Source organism: Ranitomeya variabilis, chromosome 4 (assembly GCF_051348905.1).
Source record: "Ranitomeya variabilis isolate aRanVar5 chromosome 4, aRanVar5.hap1, whole genome shotgun sequence".
Lineage (NCBI taxonomy): Eukaryota > Metazoa > Chordata > Amphibia > Anura > Dendrobatidae > Ranitomeya > Ranitomeya variabilis.
Genome location: NC_135235.1, coordinates 318,327,497 through 318,339,458, shown reverse-complemented (window position 1 = coordinate 318,339,458; position 11,962 = coordinate 318,327,497). Strand labels below are relative to the sequence as shown.

At 47.1% G+C, this 11,962-nt stretch overlaps 1 long non-coding RNA gene across 1 annotated transcript; it reads right to left on the bottom strand.

The window, feature by feature from the left end:
• Nucleotides 1–4,248: 4,248 nt before the first annotated feature.
• Nucleotides 4,249–10,605, bottom strand: LOC143768896 (uncharacterized). Its single transcript, XR_013214104.1, has 3 exons — nt 10,123–10,605; nt 7,231–7,321; nt 4,249–7,005 (listed from the first exon to the last, which is right to left on the bottom strand). It is a non-coding gene; the product is annotated as an uncharacterized LOC143768896 (long non-coding RNA).
• Nucleotides 10,606–11,962: the final 1,357 nt, after the last annotated feature.

The following is an 11,962-nucleotide window of genomic DNA, read 5'->3' as shown; positions in this document are numbered from 1 at the left end:
GAGGGTGCTAAACATCGTGTGGTGGTCTTGACTGATCACAAGAATCTCATTTACCTTGAGTCTGCCAGGCGTTTGAATCCTAGACAGGCTCGTTGGTCGTTGTTTTTTTCTCGTTTCAATTTCGTGGTTTCATACCTGCCAGGTTCAAAGAATGTGAAGGCAGATGCTCTTTCCAGGAGTTTTGTGCCTGACTCTCCTGGAGACTCTGGGCCTACTGGTATCCTTAGGGATGGGGTTATATTGTCCGCCGTATCCCCAGACTTGCGACGTGCATTGCAGGAGTTTCAGGTGGATAAACCGGATCGTTGTCCACCAGAAAGACTGTTTGTTCCGGATGATTGGACCAGTAGAGTCATCTCTGAGGTCCATTCTTCTGTGTTGGCTGGTCATCCTGGAATATTTGGTACTAGAGACTTGGTGGCCAGGTCTTTTTGGTGGCCTTCCTTGTCTAGGGATGTGCGTACCTTTGTGCAGTCTTGTGAAGTGTGTGCTCGAGCTAAGCCTTGCTGTTCTCGGGCCAGTGGGTTGTTGTTATCCTTGCCCATCCCGAAGAGGCCTTGGACGCACATTTCCATGGATTTTATTTCTGATCTCCCGGTTTCACAGAAAATGTCCGTTATCTGGGTTGTGTGTGACCGCTTTTCTAAGATGGTTCATTTGGTGCCCTTGCCTAAGTTGCCTTCCTCCTCTGAGTTGGTCCCTTTATTTTTTCAGAACGTGGTTCGTTTGCATGGGATTCCGGAGAATATCGTTTCTGACAGGGGATCCCAGTTTGTGTCTAGATTTTGGCGGACGTTTTGTGCCAAGATGGGCATTGATTTGTCTTTCTCGTCTGCATTCCATCCTCAGACGAATGGCCAGACGGAGCGAACTAATCAGACCTTGGAAACTTATTTGAGGTGTTTTGTTTCTGCTGATCAAGATGACTGGGTTGCTTTTTTGCCACTGGCCGAATTTGCTCTTAATAATCGGGCTAGTTCGGCCACGTTGGTCTCTCCTTTTTTTTGTAATTCGGGGTTTCATCCTCGTTTTTCCTCTGGTCAGGTGGAGCCTTCGGATTGTCCTGGAGTGGACGTGGTGGTGGACAGGCTACATCAGATTTGGAATCAGGTGGTGGACAATTTGAAGTTATCTCAGGAGAAGACTCAGCAGTTTGCTAATCGCCGTCGCCGCGTGGGTCCCCGACTTCTTGTTGGGGATTTGGTGTGGTTGTCTTCTCGTTTTGTCCCTATGAAGGTCTCTTCTCCTAAGTTCAAGCCTCGGTTCATCGGTCCTTATAGGATCTCGGAGATTCTTAACCCTGTATCTTTTCGTTTGGATCTCCCAGCATCGTTTGCTATTCATAATGTGTTCCATCGGTCGTTGTTGCGGAGGTATGAGGTGCCCGTTGTTCCTTCGGTTGAGCCTCCTGCTCCGGTGCTGGTGGAGGGAGAATTGGAGTATGTTGTTGAGAAGATCTTGGATTCTCGTGTTTCCAGACGCAAACTCCAGTATTTGGTTAAGTGGAAGGGTTATGGTCAGGAGGATAATTCCTGGGTGGTCGCCTCCGATGTTCATGCGACTGATTTGGTCCGCGCCTTCCATAGAGCTCATCCTGATCGCCCTGGGGGTTCTCGTGAGGGTTCGGTGACCACTCCTCAAGGGGGGGGTACTGTTGTGGATTCTGTTTGTGGGCTCCCTCTGGTGGTTACTGCTGGTACTGGGTGACTTTGGTGGGTTGCGGCCTTTGGTTTCCACCTGTCCATCAGTGGCTGGGTGTTTCCTATTTTACCTGGCCTTTCTGTCATTTCCCTTGCCGGCTATCAATGTATTCAGATGTGCTCTGTTTGGTTCCTGCCTACCTGCTCCCAGATCTTTCAGGATAAGCTAAGTGCTGATTTTCAGTTGTTTGGTTTTTTGTCCAGCTTGCTTATTATGTCTCTATGCTAGCTGGTAGCTCTAGTGGACTGAGGCTCTCCCCATGTGCCATGAGTTGGCACATGGGTTCTTGTAATCTCAGGATGTTTTTTTTGATTAGGGTTTTTTGCTGACCGCTCAGTCCCCTTTTGTATCGTTCTGCTTTCTAGTTTACAGCGGGCCTCAATTTGCTAAAACTATATATATCATCTCTATGTGTGTGCCTTCCTCTCATTTCACCGTCAATACATGTGGGGGGCAACTATATCTTTTGGGGTTCATTCCGCTGGAGGCAAGTGAGGTCTTTATTTTCTCTGCAGTGCTAGTTAGCTCTTAGGCTGGTGCGTGGCGTCTAGAACCAACGTAGGCACGCTCCCTGGCTATCTCTAGTTGCGTTTGTCAGGCGTAGGGCAGCGGTCAGCCCAGGTTCCATCACCCTAGAGCTCGTCCGTAATATATTTGTACTTTGCTTGTCCTGTGCTATCCCTAGCCATTGGGATTCATGACACATAGCCATGAGGTGCAGTTGGGCCCTTTGGTGACTGCACAGGAGTCCCTCGATGAACCGCTCCTTTAAGAGTTTATCCTCATCTTGCATGCTGTTTGGGTCATTCTGCTTGATGGCCCGCAATGCCTCCTGGAGATTAAGGGCATAGTACTGTAAGCTATCCTGCGGTCTCTGCTTGCACCCATAGAACGTCAATTTAATTTCTGTGGCGGTGCGGGTGTCAAAGGTGGTTTTAAGCTTCGCAAAGACCTGCTGCGCAGTTCTCTTATCTGCAGCGGGCCAGGACTTTACTTCCTTCAGGGCCGCTCCAAATATCATGTGAACTTTCTGAGGCTCTGTCAGGGGATAAAACTCAACCAGGCTGCAGATCCCTTCTTTAAAGTCAGTTAATGTATGCGATTCTCCCGAGTATGGTGGGACCAGGCTGCTCCAGGTATGTATGGCAAGGAGAAGGGCATTATGGCCGCCGTAGCTGCGGCGGTGTCCGGCTGGCTGATGGGAGCGGCAAGCCCTGCAGGACCTGGTGGCGGTACCAGGCCCGCGGCTGCGCCTACTGTGGGGCCTAGAGGGGCTTCTGCATCTGCGGCTGCGACCACCGCTGCCTCCCCTTCCGGGTCGGACATGGCCGCTCCTCCCTTCTGCTAACCTGGTGGAAGTCGGGGGGTCCCCTTGGGGTCAGCACTTCACTGCATCTCCACTTCCGGCTTTCCAGGCAGCAGCACAGCACCCGTCTTCCCGCTTCGCACTCTTTTCGGCCGGCTCCACCCACAAAGCTGTGGCTCCTCCCCTCGCGCTCCACACGGCGCGGCAATGGCGGATTTTGGCGGCAAATGGCAGTACACAGTTCAAGCACAATTCAGACACAGTTCCAAGGCACACATGACCTGATTCTCAGGCTTAAGTAGATCCTGTTCGTGACGCCAAAATTTGGAGCGCCCCCAGATGCAGGGCAATGGGGTACTCGGTACCGGGTCCCTCTGTCTCGGTTCTGGGGATGTCACGGTGGCCCGACCCGGTCCGTGGCCCTGCTAAGGGGCGTCCAATTAAAGGTGTAGGTAGAAGTCTGTCAAGTGTTCGTGACGCCACCTGTGGTGTTCGGTCAGGGTGACCGACGCTGCTAGGGGTCCTCTGGGGTGATGGAATGGCAGCTAGATGGTATACCTTCCCACAGGTGAAGTATGTCCCCAGGGCTTCCCTTGACGAGTAGATGGTAATGGTGTAGGTCGCAGTGAATAACGAGGACACAAGGTTGCAGTCTCTTTACCTTTTACTGTAGACTTCAGCGTCCACAATCCAGAGTACTGTTAACAGGGCTGGCTGAGACCGGCCGGTCCGAAGGCACATCCAGAGTTCCCTTTGCAGGTGGAAATCAGTAGCCTTCCTACCAGCGCCTGTGTGTTGTAGTACCTCCCTGCTGAGCACCACGGGATAGTCCTCACAACTCTTGAATCTGTTTCTGATGTTCTCTCTCCGTCCCCCAGATGATATGGATAGGACGCACCCGTATGACGGGGTAGGCCTGGAGTTAGTTTATAGGGACCCTAGAGACGCCCCTCTCCCACAACTTGCCTCCGTTGTCTTCGTAGGTGTAAAGGGTGGACAGCCAACTTGGAATTAGCTGCCCCTGTCGCTATCCGGAGTAATGCGTGTAGTCAGTACTACCTCGGTGTTCCGGCCACCGGCTACGCGCCTCAGAAGGATGTTGCCGATCTTAGGGTACGACTCCTCCCGGTGTTATCTCCTAGTGCTGTGATCCCGTTTCTCACTTCTCCACAATATACTCCGCTTCTTGTCCTTTCTTAGGATGCCGCCGCAATGTAGTGCAGGCGCGGCTCCGTAATGATCTGTCTCTTGCTAGGCTGCTGTCAGGATCCCACACCTGACAGGTCCTCCCTGGAACTCTACCAGGCTGCTTTCTGACCTAACTTCCTATCCAACCCCCAGTTTTACCCATGTGTGAGGAGTGGCCTAGTAGATAGGACCTTTTGCTCCCCCTGGTGGCCGGAGTGTGAAGTGTAATGTGTGACTGTGATACCTGGCAAGGTGAACTCTTTTAGTACAATCAGACGTACCATCACTCCCCCTGGTGGAAGAGCGACGTTACTGCAACGACCAGACTCTGGGGTGCTGCACTTGTGTTTACCTTAATCGCTAAAGGTCAAAGAGCCGTGACACATGTGCACTGAAGTACTGTACTCTGTCCTAGTCTGGGCACCGAAGTACGCCTGCGCAGGAGGGCGATGTCGGGGAACACTGTGTGGATGATGTAGCACTCGTCATCCACAGGAAGCACGGAAGAAAAACTCTTCAAAGAAAAAATATTTCCTTAAGCAGTTTCCAATAGAAAACGCTACTTCGAGGCCCTAATTCATCAATGGCAGTTTTAAAAAAAAAATAAAAAAAAATAAATAAATCGCTTTTTCTTTTCGACCTGTGGCTTTCAGATTTTTTTTAATTAAAATTAATCAAAATGGTACATGTAAATCATGAATTTAGCACAAAATCCAGTATTGTCCTTTCAGCTGGAAAAGTTCTGTTAAAGGATATGAAAAATGCACTAAAATAACTGTCATACATAAAATCACTCCAGTGGGGGACTGGAGTAGAGCTGAGCTAAATTTGTCGACTTTTTAGAAATTTCATGAATTTGTCTTAAACATATGGAAAAGCCATACAACTTAAAAAATGAACAAATTGTTTGATGAATTTGGCCCAAAAGTCATTATTTGAGAAGTAATAGTGATGAGTGAGTGTACTCCCCACTGCCCAATACTCGATGGAGCATCGGGTACTCTCATTACTAGATCGAGTATTGCGGTTGCTGGGTTGAGTCCCCGTCCCTAATATTGTCAGACAGCCAATGAACAAGTGGGCTACTGGCATTACTGTGATTGATAAGTCTCATAAATCATATATTTTTTAAAAAAATATTTAAAACAATAATAGATTATAATAATACAATGAAGAAAGAGTGCCCAAATAGAGCACAACCATACACTAACATATATATGTGAAAAGATGCTTACAAAAATTGAAGAAAAGATCCTAATGTCCCTATATACTCCAATGAGGGTAATGTCCCATATGATAACAGGCAGTGTGCTTACATCAAGTGATGACCAGGTAGGAATGTGTATAGTGTGGTCTCCAAGCCCCAACACGCGTTTCACACAAGCTTCGTCAGCTATTTGCCCTTAGTGCATAGGCTTTACCAGTCTAGAAGTCTCTCCTTAAAAATGGTAATTTTTTCTTCTCCATTACATGTCTTCCAGGGTGTTATTGCAGTCCCTCCTTCTAATTTTTGGCAGCCCTTGCACTTCGTGCATAGGCTTTATTAGTCTAGGAGTCGCACTAACTAACAATTTGAACAGAATGTGTATGAGGCCCTCCTTAATGTCTGGTACAGGGTGTATCGGAGTCCTTCTTTCTTCTAATATTTGGCAGTTCTTGCATTGTCCACATAGGCTCTGTGTGTTTCAGAGTCCGTCTTTCATAAATTACACAAGGATGTGTCTGACCATGTCACATGCAGCACATGCCCAGATAAGGTAGGAAAATGTTAAAATTGACTATCGGTGGGTGTAATTTTATTTCCCCGTCTACTATGTCATCTACTGTAGACACAGGCGACGGGGACATATGATGAGAGATGGTACGGCTATTAATGGGCGGATGAGGCAGGTTTTTTTCTGTTTTTAATTTTGCCTTATATACAAGTCATCATACAGGAAAGAATGTTTCCTAACACTTTTCCTGTAAAATCCATTTTATCTTCAGTTCTGTATGTTTTATTGTCAGTAAAAGTGGAGTATTACTCTGACAACATTGTTCCCAGCAGCGACCTGGGAGTCAGAGATTCGTCCAGGCGTCTTCCTCATTCTGTTTCCATTCTATTTAAGAGCCGCTTCCATCCATTTCAGCGATTTTCATTTCCCTCTTCAGCCCTCCTGTTAGGGTCTGTTGAAAAAATGCTGGAGTTTCCCCATTGACTTCCATTATACTCGTTACTCAAGCCTGACCTGCTCGATTGGAGTACCGAGCATTTTAGTGCTTGCTCACCACTAAGTAGTAATAATGCCAAAAAACTGGCAGAAATGCAATGATGAATCCGACCCTCTGTGCCTCCACACCCGTAATTGGACCAGAATCACTAGTCCTCTTCTCCAGGTTTTAAAGGATTAATAGAATACAAGGAACCAACATTCCTCCATTTCAGACCTTACTAATCAGACATGTATGTTGTATATCATTGATATGCCATAAATGTTAGTAATATTAAATGCAAAGAAATTTCAAATGTAGTTTTTTTGTTTTTTTTAAAAAAGAATTGTATGGAAGAATTAATCAATGTTTTTGGAGGGGTCATTGTCTTCTGCTGGGCAGAAGGCCACAGGTAGATGGCACAAGTCCTCCCACACAGGTACAGCCATGATGGTGGAGTTGCTGTACTTCCCTCAGGGCCCTACATGTGGAGGTTTTCTTTCTATGAGGTATTTTTTGTGCCTCAGCGGCAGCCGGCAGGAGTGCAGCTTCCCGGATGAAGTGAGCAGCCTTGGAAAATCCACACCAAAAGGATGATATCACCAGGCAGATGATGGAACCTACAAGAAGACATATAAAACTAATGTAAGTAATGGGACTCCATATTGGAGGATAATGGTCTGGTGTCACTGGGACAGGACAGTACAGGGATCTTATCCATGCAGAGGTACAGATCATTGTCCGCCATCATACATGTGACAATCCCACCACTGGCAGATAACGTCTGCTCCACATTAATTCTTCTCACTGACGTCATCCTACATGGAGTCCTTTGTCACACTTACCTCTTCTATTTTCCACCTCTTCTACTTTCTCCGTATTTTGTTTTTTTTCTCAGTTTTAATGCACATTTTCTGTTCTTCTTAACTGGAAATTCTTATGAAAAAAAGAAACAAAAAGTTATTTTAATCTCCTAACACATTAGCCGTATATCTTTATGTAGTAGAACCATTTTATTCTTATATCCTATAGTCCGGGCATTCTGGAATTTCATCAGCGCAGAATAGGTCTCATGTACAGTACAGAGCAAAAGTTTGGACACACCTCATTTAAAGATTTTTCTGTATTTTCATGACTATGAAAATTGTAAATTCACACTGAAGGCATCAAAACTATGAATTAACACATGTGGAATTATATACTTAACAAAAAAGTGTGAAACAACTGAAAATATGTCTCATATTCTAGGTTCTTCAAAAGTAGCCACCTTCTGCTTGGATGACTGCTTTGCACACTCTTGGCATTCTCTTGATGAGCTTCAAGAGGTAGTCACCGGAAATGGTTTTCAATTCACAGGTGTGCCCTGTCAGGTTTAATAAGTGGGATTTCTTGCCTTATAAATGGGGTTGGGACCATCAGTTGTGTTGTGCAGAAGTCTGGTGGATACACAGCTGATAGTACTACTGAATAGACTGTTAGAATTTGTATTATGGCAAGAAAAAAGCAGCTAAGTAAGGAAAAACGAGTGGCCATCATTACTTTAAGAATTGAAGGTCAGTCAGTCCGAAAAATTGGGAAAACTTTGAAAGTGTCCCCAAGTGCAGTGGCAAAAACCATCAAGCGCTACAAAGAAACTGGCTCACATGAGGACCGCCCCAGGAAAGGAAGACCAAGAGTCACCTCTGCTTCTGAGGATAAGTTTATCCGGGTCACCAGCTTTAGAAATCGCAGGTTAACAGCAGCTCAGATTAGAGACCAGGTCAATGCCACACAGAGTTCTAGCAGCAGACACATCTCTACAACAACTGTTAAGAGGAGACTTTGTGCAGCAGGCCTTCATGGTAAAATAGCTGCTAGGAAACCACTGCTAAGGACAGACAACAAGCAGAAGAGACTTTTTTGGGCTAAACAACACAAGGAAGTGGAAATCTGTGCTTTGGTCTGATGAGTCCAAATTTGAGATCTTTGGTTCCAACCACTGAGTCTTTGTGCGATGCAGAAAAGATGAACGGATGGACTCTACATGCCTGGTTCCCACCGTGAAGCATGGAGGAGGAGGTGTGATGGTGTGGGGATGCTTTGCTGGTGACACTGTTATGGATTTATTCAAAATTGAAGGCATACTGAACCAGCATGGCTACCACAGCATCTTTTATTTTTCAACAGGACAATGACCCCAAACGCACCTCCAGGCTGTGTAAGGGCTATTTCACCAAGAAGGAGAGCGATGGGGTGCTACGCCAGATGACCTGGCCTCCACAGTCACCAGACCTGAACCCAATTGAGATGGTTTGGGGTGAGCTGGACCGCAGAGTGAAGGTAAAAGGGCCAACAAGTGCTAAGCTTTTCTGGGAACTCCTTCAAGATTGTTGGAAGACCATTCCCGGTGACTACCTCTTGAAGCTCATAAAGAGAATGGCAAGAGTGTGCAAAGCAGTAATCAAAGAAAAAGGTGGCTACTTTGAAGAACCTAGAATATAAGACATATTTTCAGTTGTTTCACACTTTTTTGTTAAGTATATAATTCCACATGTGTTAATTCATAGTTTTGATGCCTTCAGTGTGAATGTACAATTTTCATAGTCATGAAAATACAGAAAAATCTTTAAATGAGAAGGTGTGTCCAAACTTTTGCTCTGTACTGTACATGACATCACCTGAGGGTTTAAGCAGTAGACTAATATGAACTGGTAGGTTTTCTGTGTGCCGCCACGTGGTGTCTCCCAAGGAGCGGTGTACCATTATTAATATAAAAATAGCCTCTTCAGAAAGGGAGAGGACTTGAACTCTGGCGCCACCTATTGGAAATCGCAATCCTAAAAGTCAATATCGATCCTTTAAAAAGGATGTAAAGTCTGGAGTCTCTTCTGACACTAAAAGCTGTATGCATGGTGGGCACAGCTCCCCCCCCCTCATAGTACTCCGGCAGCGGCACTCCGCACACTCCTTGTGCTTGGCCTTAGAGGTACATTTCCTCCCCTAATAAGATTGGAGGGGGGGGGGGGGGTTTGCAGTATACCACCAAGTGAACTTTCCCAAATATAATTTACCTGTGATGTGTAGCTGCGTGATAATGTATGTATGTATGTATGTATGTATGTATGTACTCAGCCACCGGGTTGTCCTTATGGGGGAGATTTGTCCTGCCTATTCCTTAAGCCATCAGCACGACCACTGTTACTCGACCACCGCTAGGTGGTCTTACATGGGGCTTCTTGGTGAGCTGCTGCCTCCATTTTAGAATGGACCTGGAAGCACCTGGCCCCATCCTGGCCTCCTTAAATAGCCGGTCACCCCCAGCCAGCAGGATTTTCCAATGGCCTGCCCGGTGCCCTTCTGGCTGCTGAATGCCCCTCCCCATGACTGCGCCCCCAGGCCACGTGAGGCTACCTCCCCTTTGGCCCCAGACCTCCGCTCCATGCATGGCATCCCGCACAACCCACTGCACCTTCTGTCGGGGGCCACCATGTTTTCCAGTGACCCCATAATGTCATCAGGGCACGCCATCAAGGACCGCTGCAGCCTCTACAGCGCATGCCTGACACGTCACACCTGCATCATTGGGCTTCACCCCACGCTGGCCACATCACAGGTCACGACCCCGCCATCAGCACGCCAGACACCCTGCAACTGCCCCGACATGGACACGCGAGCCCACCACCGCACAGGCCACCGCCTTCGGGAAACACCACTGCTAGCCTGGTCGTGGACCCCAGGGACAGATGCGGCATACTCACCCAGCACCCGTAGCGACGGACCATCTTCAAGCTAGCTCTCCTTCCTGGAGGCTGCTTCCTCTGCTGTCTCCTACACCTGCAGTCCCCCTGCAGTGTGGCGCTTCCAGCACACCGGACAGACCGAGGCAGGGGACCCTTGCTACCCGAGTTGGCCAGCCAGGCCCGGGCAAAGCTTCAATCTTCTACCTTCTTCAAAAAGGTATGTCTGGCGAGGTTTTCCCTGTCAGGGACAGGAAACCAACTAATGCAGGAGAGGGGTGCCGCCTTTTAATGTCTGCAGTTTTCTCGTTCCTGAAGGGCGGATCCCCTCTCTCGTGGTGCTGTCATGGGAGACCGAATAAAAGTTAATTTTTTTTTTTTTTTAAATCATGTATTTTTTATTAAAGCATATGACACGCCATTAACACGGTCCGATACAATTTCCAGACAAATACCATACATTAGATACATGACCTGATAATATATTTTCATTTTACTAAACACCACTCTTATCATCTAACCAACCCCCCTCTCCCTCCCCCCAATCTCTTGCCCATTATCCAATACAGCCATCTGACAGCATCACCTCTAGAGAAAAGATAACAAGCTTTACAAAAACGCCTGTACATGTAGGAGTCCCCCCAGAATCAACTACACAACACCCATTCTACTTTGCAGTAACTCAGCAGATGCCACACCTGGGTAATCCATCCATCCACCCCACACATTTTCAAATTTTGTATTCTGACCTCTTACTGTATATATTTCTTTCCATAAGGACAATAAAATTTATCTTGTTGATAAATTCCTTTTTCTCTGGCGGTTTTTCATCCAACCAGTGCATTGCTATAAGCTTTCTCGCAGCATACAACAATCTTGCGATAGTCAGCCTTCCACATTCATCCGTAGCAATATCATCCATACAGCCCAAAAGGCAAGTCAGCGGGTTACGCACCACAGCTACTCCTGTCACCTCCTGGATCAAGTTAAGCACCTTCACCCAAAAGGGTTGTAGGCGAGCACACGACCACATCATATGTAGCAGATCAGCGCCTTCCTCACCACACCTGGGACATTCTGAGTCACCTCTCAGTCCTGCCTTCCTCATCCATGCCGGGGTCCTGTACACCCTATACACCAGGTATAACTGACACCCTCTCAGCCTCACTCAGGGAAGCCCTGGGGATATATTGAAGTATTGACTCCCACTGGGACTCCGACAAGGGGCCCACATCCACCACCCATTTCTCCTTAATCCTTAACGGATGCTTCAATAAAAAGGTATCCATCAGACCCCTGTACATCAAGGTAATGAACCCCCTCGTACTCCTCCGAGGCCCAATAAGATTCAACAAGCTATCTGACTGCAGATTCATGCGCGACACCTCATTTTGACAGTATAGGGCATGTCTCAACTGCAGGTACTGAAAGAATGACTTCTGGGTTAAAGGAAACTCAGTCCTAAGTGTCTTGAATTTTTAATAACATCTCCATCAAGCAACTGAGACACGAACCAAATTGCCAATGCGCCTCCACTGACTGAACCCCTGCAATCTCATGAGCTCTGCCAACCTAGGTTCAAACCAAATTGGCGTATATCTCGTAAATTCTGTTACTCCCCTCCATTGCTTAATTTTCTGCCATACTTTCCCCATCATAGCTATTGTTGGGAATTTTTGGGGGTTAATTCTGAATCTACCTGCTTCAAGACTGGCCAACAATGGGCCCTTCCCTACCGCGTGTTCAATGATTATCCCCGCTGAAGAGCTCTGTTCTGGCTCTCCCCAACCTACCATGTGCTGGCATTGAGATGCTATATAGTAAATCCATGGATTGGGGACCGCCAGACCACCCTCATCCT